This window comes from Oncorhynchus clarkii, unplaced genomic scaffold (genome assembly GCF_045791955.1).
Source record: "Oncorhynchus clarkii lewisi isolate Uvic-CL-2024 unplaced genomic scaffold, UVic_Ocla_1.0 unplaced_contig_9079_pilon_pilon, whole genome shotgun sequence".
Taxonomy (NCBI): Eukaryota; Metazoa; Chordata; class Actinopteri; order Salmoniformes; family Salmonidae; genus Oncorhynchus; species Oncorhynchus clarkii.
In genome coordinates, this window is record NW_027258131.1 from 59,065 (window position 1) to 78,450 (window position 19,386).

Below are 19,386 nucleotides of genomic sequence, written 5' to 3' on the forward strand. Positions count from 1 at the left end.
CCAACTCTCTCCACCATGGTCTCTGGTGTCCTCAGGTCCAGGCTTGATCCAACACTCTCCACCATGGTCTCTGGTGTCCTCAGGTCCAGGCTTGATCCAACTCTCTTCACCATGGTCTCTGGTGTCCCCAGGTCCAGGCTTGATACAACTCTCTCCACCATGGTCTCTGGTGTCCTCAGGTCCAGGCTTGATCCAACTCTCTCCACCATGGTCTCTGGTGTCCTCAGGTTCAGGCTCGATCCAACTCTCTCCACCAAGGTCTCTGGTGTCCTCAGGTCCAGGCTTGATCCAACACTCTCCACCATGGTCTCTGGTGTCCTCAGGTCCAGGCTTGGTCCAACTCTCTCCACCATGGTCTCTGGTGTCCTCAGGTCCAGGCTTGATACAACTCTCTACACCATGGTCTCTGGTGTCCTCAGGTCCAGGCTTGATACAACTCTCTCCACCATGGTCTCTGGTGTCCTCAGGTCCAGACTTGATACAACTCTCTCCACCATGGTCTCTGGTGTCCTCAGGTCCAGGCTTGATACAACACTCTCCACCATGGTCTCTGGTGTCCTCAGGTCCAGGCTTGATCCAACACTCTACACCATGGTCTCTGGTGTCCTCAGGTCCAGGCTTGATCCAACTCTCTCCACCATGGTCTCTGGTGTCCTCAGGTCCAGGCTTGATCCAACTCTCTCCACCATGGTCTCTGGTGTTCTCAGGTCCAGGCTTGATCCAACTCTCTCCACCATGGTCTCTGGTGTTCTCAGGTCCAGGATTGGTCCAACTCTCTCCCCCATGGTCTCTGGTGTCCTCAGGTCCAGGCTTGATACAACTCTCTCCACCATGGTCGCTGGATTTGGTAAAGCAGAAGGATAGACTGTGATTAAACTAAATACAACTTATAAAGGCTTTATATAGCATACATACAGTCTTCATAAGCAGTACAAAGGGTGTATAAAAGGTGACAGGACAGCTCCCTATGTAGGCTGCATTGCCTAAATGTGACATTGCCCACTATGTCACCTTCCATAAAGTCAATACTGATGGTGATATTTAACTAGGCACAGTCTAACTGTCTGTAGGTCCAACAGAACACATTAAAACACACCACTACTACTAATCTAACTGTCTGTAGGTCCAACAGAACCCATTAAAACACACCACTACTACTAATCTAACTGTCTGTAGGTCCAACAGAACCCAACACACCACTACTACTAATCTAACTGTATGTAGGTCCAACAGAACACAACACACCACTACTACTAATCTAATTGTAGAAATTATTCGAGAGGAAACAAATGATAAATCATCGCTATGACTCACCTCTGAATGTGTTGGTCATCTATCGGACACAGGGTCAATGAGGAGGAGTACATTATAAACCCAGGATAGAGGGGTTCAGTGAATGTGGTGTGTTCTGTGTAGAAGTGTGTCACTGTACCAGAGGAGGACACACTATAGAAGGACAAAGTACCAGCTGGCCAGTCCAGATACACTCCAACTCTCTTCGAAACAGGACAAGTATCTGGTCGACTGTATCTGATGACTCCATTATGGTAAAAGTTATAAGCACTATCATAGCAGACTAAACACCAGGACTCCTTATTGTGTCCAATCCTACGGTCACTCTCCCCTCCCTTCCTCTTCATTCCTTTGTACACCAGACCAATGAAAGCCCCGTCACCATCCCTCTCCACCTCCCAGTAATAACGACCTCCAGATAAGCCTTCTCTGCAGAGAACTTGGGGATGAAAGTCAAATCTGTCTGGATGGTCTTCATAATGCTGGTCCTCCACCACCCGTTTCAACTTCCTGTTCCCCTCAGACAGTATCAGGTATGGGTTTGCTGTATTTGGGTCCAGGGTGAGATAACAGGCATCTGTAGACAAAAGGAGAGTTTAATCAAACCACATCTTCATAAAAAATGTTGTTTTGTAGGTACAGAACAAGTATTGATTAGTTACTATGTTACTATAGTTCTGAGTATTCAGTTAATTAGGATTGAAGAGACTTACATTTCCTCGGCCCTGATTTCAGCCTGCACTCTCCACCATGATCCACACTGTAGGAGAAACAGGTTATTGACTGACAAAGACCTAATAAAGCAGTCAACATTTAAACCATATTGTTGTGTTCTGGTGCGCTATCCCAGTTCATTACTATCCTACCTACTGCATACAGAACGGAGTACAGTTCATTACTAGAGATATACAGGTATTATATCCTACCTACTGCATACAGAACAGAGAACAATTCATTACTAGAGACATACAGGTATTCTATCCTACCTACTGCGTACAGAACATAGTACAATTCATTACTAGAGACATACAGGTATTCTATCCTACCTACTGCATACAGAACATAGTACAATTCATTACTAGAGACATACAGGTATTCTATCCTACCTACTGCGTACAGAACATAGTACAATTCATTACTAGAGACATACAGGTATTATATCCTACCAACTGCATACAGAACATAGTACAATTCATTACTAGAGACATACAGGTATTCTATCCTACCTACTGCATACAGAACGGAGTACAATTCATTACTAGAGACATACAGGTATTCTATCCTACCTACTGCGTACAGAACAGAGTACAATTCATTACTAGAGACATACAGGTATTCTATCCTACCTACTGCATACAGAACAGAGTACAATTCATTACTAGAGACATACAGGTATAGTATCCTCCCTACTGCATACAGAACAGAGTACAATTCCAACAGGATATCAGAGATGCAGAAGAAGAGTATTCATGTGGTGATGATGTATGCTGTGTTGGAGTGCTCAGCCTGCTGGGTAAACTTCCCCTTAATTCTACCATCATGTCCTCATGTTACTGACCCTAATACACTACATATGACACAACCGCTGCTCACACTATTAGGACATCTATTCTGACTTACTTCAGCTTCATCAGTTTATATGTGGGATCCACCAGAGCAGCTGAAAGCAGTCCCCCTGCAGAGTCTCCTAGGTGATTGTAGCTCAGGTCCAGCTCTTTCAGGTGGGAGGGGTTTGACCTCAGAGCTGAAGACAGAGCAGCACAGCCCTCCTCTGTGACCAGACAGCCAGACAGCCTACAAAGAGACACACAACAGCTGTCTAGGTTGGTGTACGGGTGTCAATCATCTTGTAGGACACCAATTCATTTGTACACGACACAAACCTTGTGATGAAACATCAGATTTTGAGAGTTTTTGTTTTATTAAGCTCAGTACCGACCTGAATGTAACAGCTGTACTTACCCAAGTGTGTGTTTACAGTCTGGATCCTCCAGTCCAGCAGACAGCAGTGTAACTCAGCTCAGTACCGACCTGACTGAAACAGCTGTACTTACCCCAGTGTGTGTAGTTTACAGTCTGGATCCTCCAGTCCAGCAGACAGCAGCGTAACTCAGCTCAGTACCGACCTGACTGAAACAGCTGTACTTACCCCAGTGTGTGTAGTTTACAGTCTGGATCCTCCAGTCCAGCAGACAGCAGTGTAACTCAGCTCAGTACCGACCTGACTGAAACAGCTGTACTTACCCCAGTGTGTGTAGTTTACAGTCTGGATCCTCCAGTCCCGCAGACAGCAGTGTAACTCCTGAGTCCTGCAGGTCATTGTCTCTCAGCTCCAGTTGTTTCAGTTGTGTCTCTCAGCTCCAGTTGTTTCAGTTGTGAACTCAGGACTGAGGCCAGATCTGAACAGCAACCCTCTGTCAGACCACACTGACCTAGACTAGAGGGCAGAAGAACACATGATTAACACGTTTAAAATATCCAAATAATAACATATAATGAAGATATTTAACTCACACTAGTGTCTGTATGTTGCAGAGTGGACTGGTTAGTCCAACACAGAGCAGCTCCACTCCTCTGTCTCCCAGGTCATTGTAGCTGAGGTCCAGTTCTCTCAGGGGGGAGTTTGGTGTCTGCAGAGCTGAGGCCAGAGTCTCACAGGATTTATATGTGAGGTAACAGTCAGCCAGTCTGGAGAGAGGAGATATGTTGATTCACTGTTAAATATGCAAAGATTTAACAATAATGAGATGCATTAAGACAATAACAGAAGGACATGATTAGACAATGTTAAAAACATACTTTATTTATTCATATATTTTTAGTATACGTTTTTACACCATGAGTGATGAGAAGAGAATCAACCAGCTCATTGGGTCTCTCTCTACACCCCCTATATGCCATGTCTTGAAATATGCAGACAGACGGATTAAAAGTATGTTTACATTGTAATACTTCTGACAGACAACTTCTATCTCCTCCCATAACTTTAGGAATTATAGCATTCCCCAGAAAGCATGAATTATTGACTCATTGTTAGTTTTACACTTAAGACATGACTCTGTCATTGTGCTGTAGAATTTGTTGATTTTGTCTTGTGTAACAAATTCTATACATTACTTTATACTGGATTAACCATACATTTTTGCTAACTTTAATTTCATTAGTTATGTTCCAACATTCCCTCCATCTTGTGCCAATTTCAGTTATTTTTAAGTCTTGGTTCCAATAGTAAAACATTTTTTTTCTCTAAAAACACATACTAACTCCCACAAGATATTTAACCTTAGTTTGATATATTTATCACATTCGATTAATGTTTCTGCATATTTACCAAGATGTTAAAATAATGTTAAAAACCTAACACATACTAGCTACATACAAAATATATAAACTCTATAAAGACAGTGGATACTGAAGATATTGAACTCACACTAGTGTCTGTATGTTGCAGAGTGGACTGGTTAGTCCAACACAGAGCAGCTCCACTCCTCTGTCTCCCAGGTCATTGTAGCTGAGGTCCAGTTCTCTCAGGGGGGAGTTTGGTGTCTGCAGAGCTGAGGCCAGAGTCTCACAGGATTCATATGTGAGTTCACAGTCAACCAGTCTGGAGAGAGGAGATATGTTGATACACTGTTAAATATGCAAAGATTTAAGAATAATGTTATTCATTAAGACAATAACAGAAGGAAATGATTAAACAATGTTAAAAACATACACATACTTACTATATACAAAATATATAAAACACACAGTGGATACTGAAGATTACGGACATATTCAATCAATCCTTATCCCAGTCTGCTGTTCCCACATGCTTCAAGAGGGCCACCATTCTCCCTGTTCCCAAGAAAGCTAAGGTAACTGAGCTAAACGACTACCGCCCCGTAGCACTCACTTCCGTCATCATGAAGTGCTTTGAGAGACTAGTCAAGGACCATATCACCTCCACCCTACCTGACACCGTTGACCCACTTCAATTTGCTTACCGCCCAAATAGGTCCACAGACGACGCAATCGCAACCACACTGCACACTGCCCTAACCCATCTGGACAAGAGGAATACCTATGTGAGAATGCTGTTCATCAACTACAGCTCAGCATTTAACACCATAGTACCCTCCAAACTCGTCACCAAGCTCGAGACCCTGGTTCTCGACCCCACCCTGTGCAACTGGGTACTGGACTTCCTGACGGGCCGATCCCAGGTGGTGAGGGTAGGCAACAACATCTCCCCAATAACCTCACACTCAACAAAACAAAGGAGATGATTGTGGACTTCAGGAAACAGCAGAGGCAGCACCCCCCTATCCACATCGATGGGACAGTATTGGAGAGGGTAGTAAGTTAAGTTCCTCTGCGTACACATCATGGACAAACTGAATTGGTCCACCCACACAGACAGCGTCGTGAAGAAGGCGTAGCAGCGCCTCTTCAACCTCAGGAGCTGAAGAAATTCGGCTTGTCACCAAAAGCACTCACAAACTTCTACAGATGCACAATCAAGAGCATCCTGTCGGGCTGTATCACCGCCTGGTACGGCAACTGCACCCCCCACAACCGTAAGGCTCTCCAGAGGGTAGTGAGGTCTGCACAACGCATCACCGGGGGAAAACTACCGGCCCTCCAGGACACCTACACAACCCGATGTCACAGGAAGGCCATTAAGATCATCAAGGACAACAACCACCCGAGCCACTGCCTGTTCACCCCGCTATCATCCAGAAGGCGAGGTCAGTACAGGTGCATCAAAGCAGGGACCGAGAGACTGAAAAACAGCTTCTATCTCAAGGCCATCAGACTGTTAAACAGCCACCACTAACATTGAGTGGCTGCTGCCAACACACTGACTCAACTCCAGCCACTTTAATAATGGGAATTGATGGAAATTGATGTAAAATATATATCACTAGCCACTTTAAACAATGCTACTTAATATAATGTTTACATACCCTACATTATTCATCTCATATGTATACTGTACTCGATACCATCTACTGCATCTTGCCTATGCCGTTCTGTACCATCACTCATTCATATATCTTTATGTACATACTCTTTATCCCTTTACACTTGTGTGTATAAGGTAGTAGTTCTGGAATTGTTAGGTTAGATTACTCATTGGTTATTACTGCATTGTCGGAACTAGAAGCACAAGCATTTCGCAACACTCGCATTAACATCTGCTAACCATGTGTTTGTGACAAATGCATTTGATTTGATTTGAGATATTGAACTCACACTAGTGTCTGTATGTTGCAGAGTGGACTGGTTAGTCCAACACAGAGCAGCTCCACTCCTCTGTCTCCCAGGTCATTGTAGCTGAGGTCCAGTTCTCTCAAGGGGGAGTTTGGTGTCTGCAGAGCTGAGGTCAGAGTCTCACAGGATTCATGTGTGATTTTACAGTCAACCAGTCTGGAGAGAGGAGATATGTCGATTAGAGGTCGGCCGATTAATTAGGGCCGATTTCAAGTTTTCATAATCGGTAATCAGCATTTTTGGATGCCGATTATGGCCGATTAAATTGCAATCCATGAGGAGACTGCGTGGCAGGCTGACCACCTGTTACACAAGTGCAGCATCAAAAGGACCTTGTTGCTGCAAGGAGCCAAGGTAAGTTGCTAGCTAGCATTAAACTTACCTTATAAAAAACAATCTATCTCCACATGATCACTAGTTAACTACACATGGTTGATGATATTACTAGGTTAGGCGTTGCATATAATCAATGCGGTGCCTTATAATTTATCATCGAATCACAGCCTACTTCGCCAAACATGATTTAACAAAAGCGCATTGCCGAAAAAAGCACAATTGTTGCACCAATGTACCATAAACATCAATGCCATTCTTAATCAATACACACAAGTATATATATTTTTTAAACCTGCATATTTAGTCGAAAGAAATTCATGTTAGTGGGACATATTAACTAGGGAAATTGAGTCGTTTGATAGAGCAGTCTGACTGAGCGTTGGTAGGCAGCAGCAGACTCGTAAGCATTCATTCAAACAGCCCTTTACTCCGTTTCCCGGCAGCTCTTCGCAATGCTTGACGCCGTTTATGACTTCACGCCTATCAACTCCTGAGATCAGGCTGGCGATACTAAAGTGCCTATCAGAACATCCAATAGTCAGAGGTATATGAAATACGAATGGTATAGAGAGAAATAGTCGCGGCGTCATAATTCCTTTGCGGCTGAACTCGAAAGGGGTTCCTTCATTATTTTACCGTTCGTGTCTTCCATAGAGAATGTCTTGATCTACTTCAAATACGGTCTGTGTTTTGTGAAGGCTTGAAACGCCTCGGAGTTTTGATAGTCGTGTAAATCTCGCTAGGATAAGGTAACGTTTGTCAACATATTTTCAGAAATCCACTCTACAATTTAAAAACAAATCATCGTTAATATTTAGCCAATATTGATCAGAGTTACCTTGTCCTATGGATATCTACACAGTTATTAAATTGGCAAGGTGGTGTAAACCTACACGAAACACAGACCTGATTTGAAGTGAATCTAAACATATCCTATGGAATATATGAATGAAGGAACCGCTTTTCAGATTTTGCTGGAAGGTGTCATGGGATTTATGACTCACACTTTGGTAGTCAATACATACCATGTCCATTATTAAAATAGGATTTCCTGCATATACAAATTACAGTTGTTTTCAACATTCATCACAGGTAACTTCAACTCTAGTTTAATTATTCAAACAGTTGAGAGTATTTGTGTCTCCTAAGCAGACTCTTCAGTATCCCTGTCACTTCAGAGAGCTGTGTGTGTGTGTGTGTGTGTGTACGATTATATTAATTTTACAGATAGCAGAGAAAAGCAGAGCACCAGTGTGGGACAATGACATTGAATTGGCACCAGGGAAAGCAAGGTGTCTAATTTGTGATAAAAAATACAAAATTGTCCAATTAATCGGTTTCGGCTTTTTTTGGTCCTCCAATATTCGGTATCGGTGTAAAAATCATAATCGTTTGACCACTAATGTCGATACACTGTTAAATATGCAACGCTTTAAGAATAATGAGATACATTAAGACAATAACAAAAGGACACATGATTCACCAATGCTAAAAACATACTATCTCACTCAAGATATTCTCAACCTTAGTTTGATATATTTATCACATTGTATGTATGTTTCTGCATATTTACCAAGATATTCAAATAATGTTAAACATACACATACTAACTAACTACAAACTATATAAACACACAGTAGATACTGAAGATATTTTACTCACACTAGTGTCTGTATGTTGCATAGTGGACTGGTTAGTCCAACACAGAGCAGCTCCACTCCTCTGTCTCCCAGGTCATTGTAGCTAAGGTCCAGTTCTCTTACGGGGGAGTTTGGTGTCTGCAGAGGTGAGGCCAGAGTCTCACAGGATTTATATGTGAGTTTACAGCGATCCAGTCTGGAGAAAGGAGATGATCTGTTAGATATACAAATCCTTCATTATAATGATACTGTATACATCAACTCAATAACAGAACTTACAGTGCTCTCTTGCAGGTTCTCACTACCGGCAGCAACCTCTGATAACCTTTCTCTGATGTGTTGTATGTCTTCAGGTCAAACGCCTCCAGCACCTCCTCTGACATCAGTAACAGGTAGGCCAGGGCTGAACATTGGTCAGGTTCTAGTCTTGTTTCTGAAAGAGTTCCTGAATGCAGGGAGGTCTGCATGTCTTCAACAAGAGAGTTGGCACCAAGTTCATTCAGACAGTGGAACAAGTTGATGATCCTTTCTGGTGAGGATTCCTGGTTGATCTTGTCTGAAAGGTACCTGACTGTTCTCTTAACTGTTTCCTCATTGGTCTGTGTTGTACTTCCTGTCTGTGTCAGAAGGCCTCGTAACAGATTCTGATTGGACTCCAGTGAGAGACCCAGAAGGAAGCGGAGGAACAGGTCCAGGTGTCCATTCTCACTCTTCAAGGCCTGGTCCACTGCTCTCCTGTGTAAGTCAGACAACTGGATTGACCCCTTCTCTTCATCATCTTCAACATCCTTCTCCTCCTCATCTTCATCATCATGGGGGAAAACAATATCCTTCTTGGACAGACATGATTCTAAAGCATGCACTGCTGCTAGAAACTCCTGAATGCTCAGATGCACAAAGCTGTAGACCTTGTCTTGGTACAGCCCAGATTCTTCTTTAAAGATCTCTGTACACAATGCTGAGTACTCTGATGCCTCTGTGACATCAAGGCCACACTCTCTCAGGTCCTCCTCATAGAAGATCAGGTTGCCCTTTTGCAGCTGTTGGAAAGCCAGCTTTGACAGTTTCAGGATCATCTCTTTGTCTGACTGAGACAGTTCCTTTGGGTTTGTCTCTGTGGTTTTGTTGTACTTCCTGTTCTTCACAATGATTTGGATGAGCATGAAGTGTAAGTACATCTGGGTCAGAGTTTTGACGACTTCATCCTTCTCTGCCCCTTTCAGTATCATCTCAAGGACAGTGGCTGATATCCAACAGAAGACTGGCATGTGGCACATGATGTGGAGGCTCCTTGATGTCTTCATGTGTTTGATGATTTCATTGGCCAGATTCTGATCTGGGATCTTCTTCCTGAAGTACTCCTCCTTCTGTGGATCATTGAACCCTCTTACCTCTGTCACCTGGTCAGCACACTCAGGAGGGATCTGATTGGCTGCTGCAGGCCGTGTGGTTATCCAGAGGAGTGCAGAGGGAAGCAGATTCCCCTCGATGAGGTTTGTCAGCAGCACATCCACTGAGGTTGGCTTCGTGAGATCACAGCACTTCTCATTGTTTTTGAAGTCTAGAGGAAGTCGACACTCATCCAGACCATCAAAAATGAAAACAGTTTTGCTTTCACCATCTTCAATGCTGTCAATCTCTTTCAGCTCTGAGAAGTAGTGGGAAAGAAGTTGCATCAGACTGTATTGGTCCTTTTTCAGGTTCAGATCACGGAAAGGAAGAGGAAACATGAAATGAACGTCCTGATTTGCTTTTCCCTCTGCCCAGTCAAGGATGACCTTCTGCACAGAGACTGTTTTTCCAACACCAGCGATTCCTTTTGTCAGCACAGTTCTGATTGGTTTGTCTTGTCCAGGTAAAGGCTTGAAGATGTCGTTGCATTTGATTGGTGTCTCTTGTGTGGTTTGTTTCTTGGATGCCATCTCTATCTGTCTAACCTCATGTTCATTATTGAGCCCTCCACTTCCACCCTCTGTGATGTAGAGCTCTGTGTAGATGTCCTTGAACAGACTTTGGTTTCCATGGTGTCCAATTCCTTCAGATATGTGTTGATACTTGTGTTTCAGTTTAGCCTTAATGTCTTGTTGGACTGTCAGCAGAGTTTGACCTGTAGGAAAACAATGAGAGTTGGGACTCATAAGTTGGTGTGTTTTATAAGGGCCTTTGTACCATTCTTTGTGATATTGTATTAAACACAGTCTTACTTCTTCTGTCCAGAAGGTTGTGTGTGATCTTTAATACATCCTCACTGTCCAAACTCTCCACTTCCTTATTGTCATCTGGTAATGGTTCCTGGCTGAAAGCAGGTGGCTGATCACTCTTCATTGATACCAGGCTGGTTGTAGGGGACTCTGCTCTGGGCTTCTGGACACTGAACAAAACAGGGAGACAGATCACCTCATCAATATCACATTAATACCTCATCTACTTCATTTTAACAACTGTATAATGGAACTTCTAGAAGTCCTGATGTTTCTTTTAAAGCTACAGTCTGCAATTGGTAAATCCATTTTTGGCCTTTTAAATTAATTATGTAGATCTACATTCCATGTCATTTGGGAACACTTTTCATTAGTTTTCATTAGTTAGATTTTTTTAATAGCAATGTATATTTTGCAATTCATCTCTTACCTCTTTGAACTGGTGTCTTGAGTCATTTTAGAGGCAGTGGTCCCCCCCTCTCTCTCCCCAGAGAGACTCATTTTAGAGGCAGTGGTCCCCTCCTCTCTCCCCCCAGAGAGACTCATTTTAGAGGCAGTAGTCCCCTCCTTTCTCTCCCCAGAGAGACTCATTTTAGAACCAGTGTTCCCCTCCTCTCTTTCCCCAGAGAGACTCATTTTAGAGGCAGTAGTCCCCTCCTTTCTCTCCCCAGAGAGACTCATTTTAGAACCAGTGTTCCCCTCCTCTCTTTCCCCAGAGAGACTCATTTTAGAGGCGGTGGTCGCCTCCTCTCTCTCCCCAGAGAGAATAATTTTAGAGGCAGTAGTCCCTTCCTCTCTCTCCCCAGAGAGACTCATTTTAGAGGCAGTAGTCTCCTCCTTTCTCTCCCCAGAGAGACTTGTTTTAGATGTAAGTCACAGCTCACTCAGCTACAATAAGAAATAACAGAACAGTATGTCTGAACATTGAAGAACCATTAACAACGGCTAGTTGTTAATCCGTTAATGAATCCGTCGATATCACCCTTCCGCATCTGCGGTTGAAGATGGCAGAGCTTCAACGGTGTTTGTCAGACCACGAGACATTCCGAAAATCGTTTTTCTCACAAAATCTTATGTAGCGTCTGAACGGTTTGTCCTACAAACTATTATGGCCTACAAACTATTATGACCATATTATATTGTATTCATACTAACAATAACATATAACATGTATTTTCGATAGGCAATGACTTGAAAAACTACAAACCTCAGATTTCCAACTTCCTGGTTGGATTTCTCTCAGGTTTTCGCCTGCCATATGAGTTCTGTTATACTCACAGACATCATTCAAACAGTTTTAGAAACTTCAGAGTGTTTTCTATCCAATGCTGCTAATAATATGCATATATTAGCTTCTGGGCCTGAGTAGCAGGATGTTTACTCTGGGCATGCTTTTCATCCAAACATGCTGCCCCCTATCCCAAACAGGTTTTAAACCTAACCTTAACCACACTGCTAACCTTGTGCCTAACCATTACCTCAGATTAAGGATAATTAACATGGCAGGTTAGGCTGACTAATGTGGCAGGTTAGGATAGTTAACATGGTAGGTTAGGATAATTAACGTGGTAGGTTAGGATGACTAATGTGGCAGGTTAGGATAATTAACGTGGTAGGTTAAGATAATTAACGTGGTAGGTTAGGATAATAAACGTGGTAGGTTAGGATAATTAACGTGGTAGGTTAGGATAATTAACGTGGCAGGTTAGGATAATTAACGTGGCAGGTTATTAGGATAATTAACGTGGTAGGTTAAGATAATTAACGTGGTAGGTTAGGATAATTAACGTGGCAGGTTAGGATAATTAACGTGGCAGGTTAGGATAATTAACGTGGTACAGTAGGGTAGGATAATTAACGTGGTAGGTTAGGATAATTAACGTGGTACACTAGGTTAGGATAATTAACGTGGTAGGTTAGGATAATTAACGTGGTAGGTTAGGATAATTAACGTGGTAGGTTAGAATAATTAATGTGGTAGGTTAGGATAATTAACGTGGCAGGTTAGGATAATTAACGTGGCAGGTTAGGATAATTAACGTGGTACACTAGGGTAGGATAATTAACGTGGTAGGTTAGGATAATTAACGTGGTACACTAGGTTAGGATAATTAACGTGGTAGGTTAGGATAATTAACGTGGCAGGTTAGGATAATTAACGTGGTAGTTTAGGATAATTAACGTGGCAGGTTGGGATAATTAACATGGCAGGTTAGGATAATTAACGTGGTAGGTTAGGATAATTAACGTGGCAGGTTAGGATAATTAACGTGGCAGGTTAGGATAATTAACGTGGCAGGTTAGGAAAATGAACGTGGTAGGAGAGCAAAATGTTTCAACAACGAGAGTTTCTATTGGACAAATTCAGGTTGTTCCCTCTCCTTATCATTTAGTGCAGGGATGGAGAACATTGATAAGATGGGGGCCACAAAAAAACGTCAGCCATCATGAGGGGCCGCGGTGTCTCGTGGGTCTGCATACCCACATCCATACACCCCCATGGGTCAGGAGAAAACATTTTCAGATTTACAGGTAATCCTACTCATGTTGCCATGGGGACATGTTGCCATAGAGTGGAAGTAAATGTTAACTGTTTTTAATATGTTAACTGATGATCAACGGGACCCACCCCGGTTGGTAATTCAACCATGCTTACTACAAGTTTAGCCGCTAGATTAATTTACCAATCTAAAAACATGTAGCTAACATTGGCTAATAGACTGACTGCTGATGCTCAACCACATTTACACACTGCACCGTGTGTTTTCTATTATTATAACGGTCAACAGGAAGTTGAGATCCAGACTGAGTTCCAAAATAATGTTTTTTATTATTGGTTGCGGGCCGCCAGTTGGACGTCCCTGGTTTAGTGAAGAGACCCATGCACTGCTTGAGTTCACTTGAGTTGCGATCAGTTTATCTCGCCCGGCGCACCGGGGTTTTCATTCTGAGAAAAGGCGTGCTGATGATTCAACCCGGGGTTCAAAACGCGCATAGATGAGCCGGTGACGTAATATCGAGCGCATCTGCAGTTCGCCAAACGGACCACCGCCTTCCTGATCTGTCACCAGAAAGCTTTAAACTTAATATTTGATTTAGCCCTACATTTAAATAGTTTATATGCACATTGTTGAACGTCACATTTACTTGACGAGACAGACTATTTGATTTTATGACGTCTATACATAATTCTGATGCACGTCTTCTTTCAGGAAGTGAAAGTGAGCCAGTTTCCTCAGATAATAATCACCTTAATGTGCTGTCATTCACCGATAACAATAATACCATACCTCATAGCCCTGTAGCCTTTCTCACATCACATTGGATCTTATTGATTAGCTTAATCACTATGAATCAATACCAACGTAAATAAGCCTAAAATAATACTTCTTGAACGTTTAAATCAATATTGTATTAACTTGGCGGATGTCCTAAACCCTAAATCATCTCTCTCTTTATGATGACTTAACTTCTCAAAAATACTTTTCTACATTACATTGTAAAAGAAAGCTACAAACCTCTGAAACATGTTTCTTCGACGATAACGTCCGTTACTTCCTCTACTTCCTTATACAAATATTTCCTGTTTCAACTAGTGATGGGTCGTTCGATAACGACAGGTTGTTTTTGAACGGATCTTTTTGGTGAACGTCGGTAACCGAATTGCATCGGTGAAAGAGCCGTTCATTTCGCTCCCTGGTTTACATACAGCTACGAGGTGCTTTTTGAGCTCAAAACAACGATTACCTGCAGATAAGTTACACAATAATTCTCTGAAGAGGGTGAATCCTTACTGCAGAAACAATAAATAGTGGGCCGAGCGTCATTCTTGTCAAGGCTTTGTAGTGCGTAAAAAACAAACAGTTGATCTAATCATTTAAATACTAGTTATTGAAAAAAAGAAAAACGCCCACTTAATTCTTTGGCCAAAACTTTTGTATTTTCCTTATGTATGAATTTTAGTGACGTTGCCAGTTCTTGTTCCTGAATGTGTTTCGTTATTTGGTCCTCAAAACTTGAACTCGAGATTTACCCATTTGGAGATTGCAGCGTTTCCCGGAACCATATGATTGGTCGGGTAAGCTAATGCGTCATCACACTCCCTCATCTGATTGGTCGGGTAGGCGGACCTTCTGACTTTGTGGATGTGGTAACTAGTGAGCAAAGCAGATCACCACCTTTCTGAGTTTATCAACTTAATGTCGCATTCAAAACCACAGGGATCTCGGTAAAAAACTAAATCTGACTGGGAAAAATCGATTTGAACCGTCCTCTTTCCCGAGAGCTGACATCGTATTTTTCAGAGCTCCCAGTTGTTGTGATCGCGGCAAAAACTTTTCACATGAGCCCTTCATTTAGTTTCAATACCCATTGCCGCACGTCACTTTTACTTGCCCGAATTGACGAGAATTACTTTTATTTTTCAAAGAAACTAGTTTACGTGAAGTGAAAGAGCAGAAAGACAATAATCAATCATGTGCAGTCAATCGCCCACACCCTACCTACCTCATAGCCCTGTAGACTGCAATATAACATTGATTCATATTGACTAGGCTGATCAATATGAATCAGCATCAATGTAAGGAAGCCTAAAATAATCATTATTGAAAGTTGAAATCAGTATTGTAATAATTTAACAATTCTGCGGATGTCTTACCCCTCTCTGTGCGATGGCCTAACTTCTCCGAACCACTTTTCTCCATAAAATTGTAAAAGAACGGTACAGTACAAACCTTAGAAACATTTTTCTTCTAACGATATTGTCCATTTTTTCCTTTACTTCCTTATAAATGTACTTCCTATTTCAACACAGTGGGCTGGTTCAACATGTATACGATTATATTATATATTCACATTCATGTCATGTAACGTTTTCATACACTTAATGCAAGTATTCAGCCCATAAATTCATATTCTATCTGGTAGACGTGCATTTTGTATTATTTTATATCAGGATTTGTTTGAGTGATGTTTTGCAGTGCTACCAGCAGAGGGCAGTGTGACAACAACCAGGTTCAGCAGAAGGACGAAAAGACGGTCATATCTGTATTGTTATGGTAACATGATAGGATGGGTAACCAATGATAGACAATGATTCTGCAAACTCCTCCAAAATATTGATTATAATGTATAGCATATGAAGTAAAAAAAAATACTATTTATAATGTGAAGTTACATTGAACTAATCACACTAATCAAAGACACATTCACACACAGAGACCAACACACATTCAGAGATAGACATGCACAGACAAATACATTCCATTCCTTTTCCTGCCATTTATTGAAAATGTATTTGACAGAGATACTTCACATCAATCAACATTTTCTGTAAATGTGACAGATTTAGCCAGCTAGCTAGTTTAACTGTAGTCTCCGGGCAGGTAGATCTACGTAGGTTGAACAGCAATATGTCGTTCAGACACTCTCAAGTCATTGGTAAAGGAATGACAGGTTACACAGCTCCTTATATGTCCTTCAGACACTCTCAAGTCATTGGTAAAGGAGTGACAGGTTAACAGCTCCTTATATGTCCTTCAGACACTCTCAAGTCATTGGTAAAGGAGTGACAGGTCACACAGCTCCTTATATGTCCTTCAGACACTCTCAAGTCATTGGTAAAGGAGTGACAGGTCACACAGCTCCTTATATGTCCTTCAGACACTCTCAAGTCATTGGTAAAGGAGTGACAGGTCACACAGCTCCTTATATGTCTTTCAGACACTCTCAAGTCATTGGTAAAGGAGTGACAGGTTAACAGCTCCTTATATGTCTTTCAGACACTCTCAAGTCATTGGTAAAGGAGTGACAGGTTAACAGCTCCTTATATGTCCTTCAATGGTCAATGTGTTCCAGACATGAGGCTCTCACTGAGAAAACTGCTGATAGACTGAGATGGTTGTGTTGATATTCAGCCTCTCTCATGAACCTCTAACAGGCCAACACTGTACAATATATTCATCAAATACATTTATGTGGTTTTAAGTTGAATGCCAAATACTTAGAGCCAGTTTCCCAGACACATTCACAGTGAGTATGCAAATACAGTAAGTACATTCCAATAACATCACAATACATGTTTACAATATATATACAATACATGTTTACAATCTCCTCCAATAGGGTGTCATTTCAGATGGTAATCCTCGACCCCCTCATCTCCTCCAATAGGGTGTCATTTCAGATGGTAGTCCTCGACCCCCTCATCTCCTCCAATAGGGTGTCATTTCAGATGGTAATCTTAGTCTCCCCTCATCTCCTCCAATAGGGTGTCATTTCAGATGGTAATCCTAGACTCTCCTCATCTCCTCCAATAGGGTGTCATTTCAGATGGTAATCCTAGACTCTCCTCATCTCCTCCAATAGGGTGTCATTTCAGATGGTAATCCTCCACTCCCCTCATCTCCTCCAATAGGGTGTCATTTCAGATGGTAATCTTAGTCTCCCCTCATCTCCTCCAATAGGGTGTCATTTCAGATGGAAGTCCGTTTTCTTATACTCATACTAACCACACTAACCGTACTATTTGTGACGTGATTTGAGTATATAGTATGCTTATTGGTCATAGTACGATATAGTTTAGTATGCCAAAAGTTCCCGGATGTCGTACATATTCGCCAAAATATGAAGTTTACACGCAGAGGACACTAATTCCATACTTTTGGGCCCATAATGCAGTTCTTCATGAAATGGGCGGGGCTTCACATAGTTTTCAGATTTGAAGAAAATAGTGGAAAGTATGTTGCTGAAGTCCAACAACAGCGGATACAAATTAATTGCTTTAACAAATTATGACAAATGTTAAGAACATTTTGAGCAATGTAATAAAGTAATTACTTTTCCAATAAGTTACCTTACACGTAATGTTGGCTGATAATTTGCTAGCTACGCTGTCCTTACGAACCACATAGCATATCATTACAGCTGTATGTACCGGTATGTTAGCTACCTACCTGACGCTACAGTAGTTGGCTACTTATACATCAAACGTGCCAGTATATTAACTACAGGCTAACTAACTACTCAACGTTTATTGACTTGATTATTCCCGTCATTCTTAGTTTAGCTAAATGGTATAGTCGTTGTGCTTTCGTAAATTCTCTCTGTTTCTACTCCGATTTCAGAGCATCTCGCCTGAGAGACCAGAGCGCAGAATAATGAATTTACGAGGCGCTCAACACCCGTTGAATATGACCAGTGTCAGTAAACATCGGGGGAAAAAAAGCGTAATTAAATTGTTTCCAGCAGCACCAGAAAGCTCAAATCAACCCTACTCCTCTGTCTGAGCGTCCAGCACTCCAGATTTAATTTAATAACACACCCAAAGTCGAACAATGTCTAACTAGTAATTTGTTACGCTAACTAGCTAGCAAGAGGTTGCATAGCAACAGCATCAACTTCCGGTAGAGAAGGCAACGAGCTGGTCGGTTACAGTATACTAAAATTAACTAATAGTATGTAGTATATAATCATTAAGTATGTAGTATACAGTATACTAAAATGAACTAATAGTATGTAGTATATCCTCATTAAGTATGTGGTATACAGTATACTAAAATGAACTAATAGTATGTAGTATATAATCATTAAGTATGTAGTATACAGTATACTAAAATGAACTAATAGTATGTAGTATATACTCATTAAGTATGTAGTATACAGTATACTAAAATGAACTAATAGTATGTAGTATATACTCATTAAGTATGTAATATACAGTATGTTAGTATGGGTATTCAAACACAGCTCTAGACTCCTCTACCCCCTCATCTTGGCACACAAGACTGTCACCTCTAAACCAGAGACAATCACACAAACTCTGACTGTTGTCTACGGTCACACCCTCAAATAGCACCCTCCTCCTTATATAATGTACTGCTTCGCCCTATTCCCTATGGAGTGCACTAATATGACCAGGGCCCATAGGGCTCTCTATGGGGAATAGGATGCCATTTGGGACAGCTTTGGCTGATCAGTAAAGGTCGAGGGTCATGTTCAGGGGGTTGCCATGGAGATAGAGGAATATGTAGAATTAAAACGGGACGGCCAAACCTACTCCTGGAGAGATACTACTGGCCGTGCAGGCTTTTACTCCGACCCTGCTCTAACACACCTGATTCTACTAATCAGTCTAATCAGAACCTTGACTGGCAGAATGAGGTGTGTTAGAGCAGGGCTGAAGCAAAAGCCTGCAGACCCAGTAGCTCTCTGGGAGGAGGGTTGATATCACCAAGACCACTTTGGGTTCATACGGCATCAACTAGCTTTCTGATTGGTTTACCGGCCATCAACTAGCTTTCTGATTGGTTACCTCACATATAAAGCTAATTTAATGCCATAAGCAGATTTCCGTTGTGTGTAGTTGTGATTTCAACTGTAATCTCAGTCCATGATTGGATCTTGGTCACCCCTTTTATATTCTTTGTCTGGTATTTCTGAACAGGTGTGTTATGATCCTAGCAGATGTGTGTATGACTGATCACATAACAGGTGTTTATGTAACAGGTGTGTATGACTGATCACGGAACAGGTGTGTATGTGACAGGTGTGTATGAATGATCATGTAACAGGTGTGTATGCAACAGGTATCTTTGTAACAGGTGCGTATGCAACAGGTGCGTATGCAACAGGTGCGTATGCAACAGGTGTGTATGTGACAG

General features: G+C 41.8%; 1 pseudogene; it reads right to left on the minus strand.

Moving 5' to 3' along the window:
* Positions 1-1,310: 1,310 nt before the first annotated feature.
* On the minus strand, positions 1,311-11,542 carry LOC139395757 (NACHT, LRR and PYD domains-containing protein 3-like; annotated as a pseudogene).
* Positions 11,543-19,386: the final 7,844 nt, after the last annotated feature.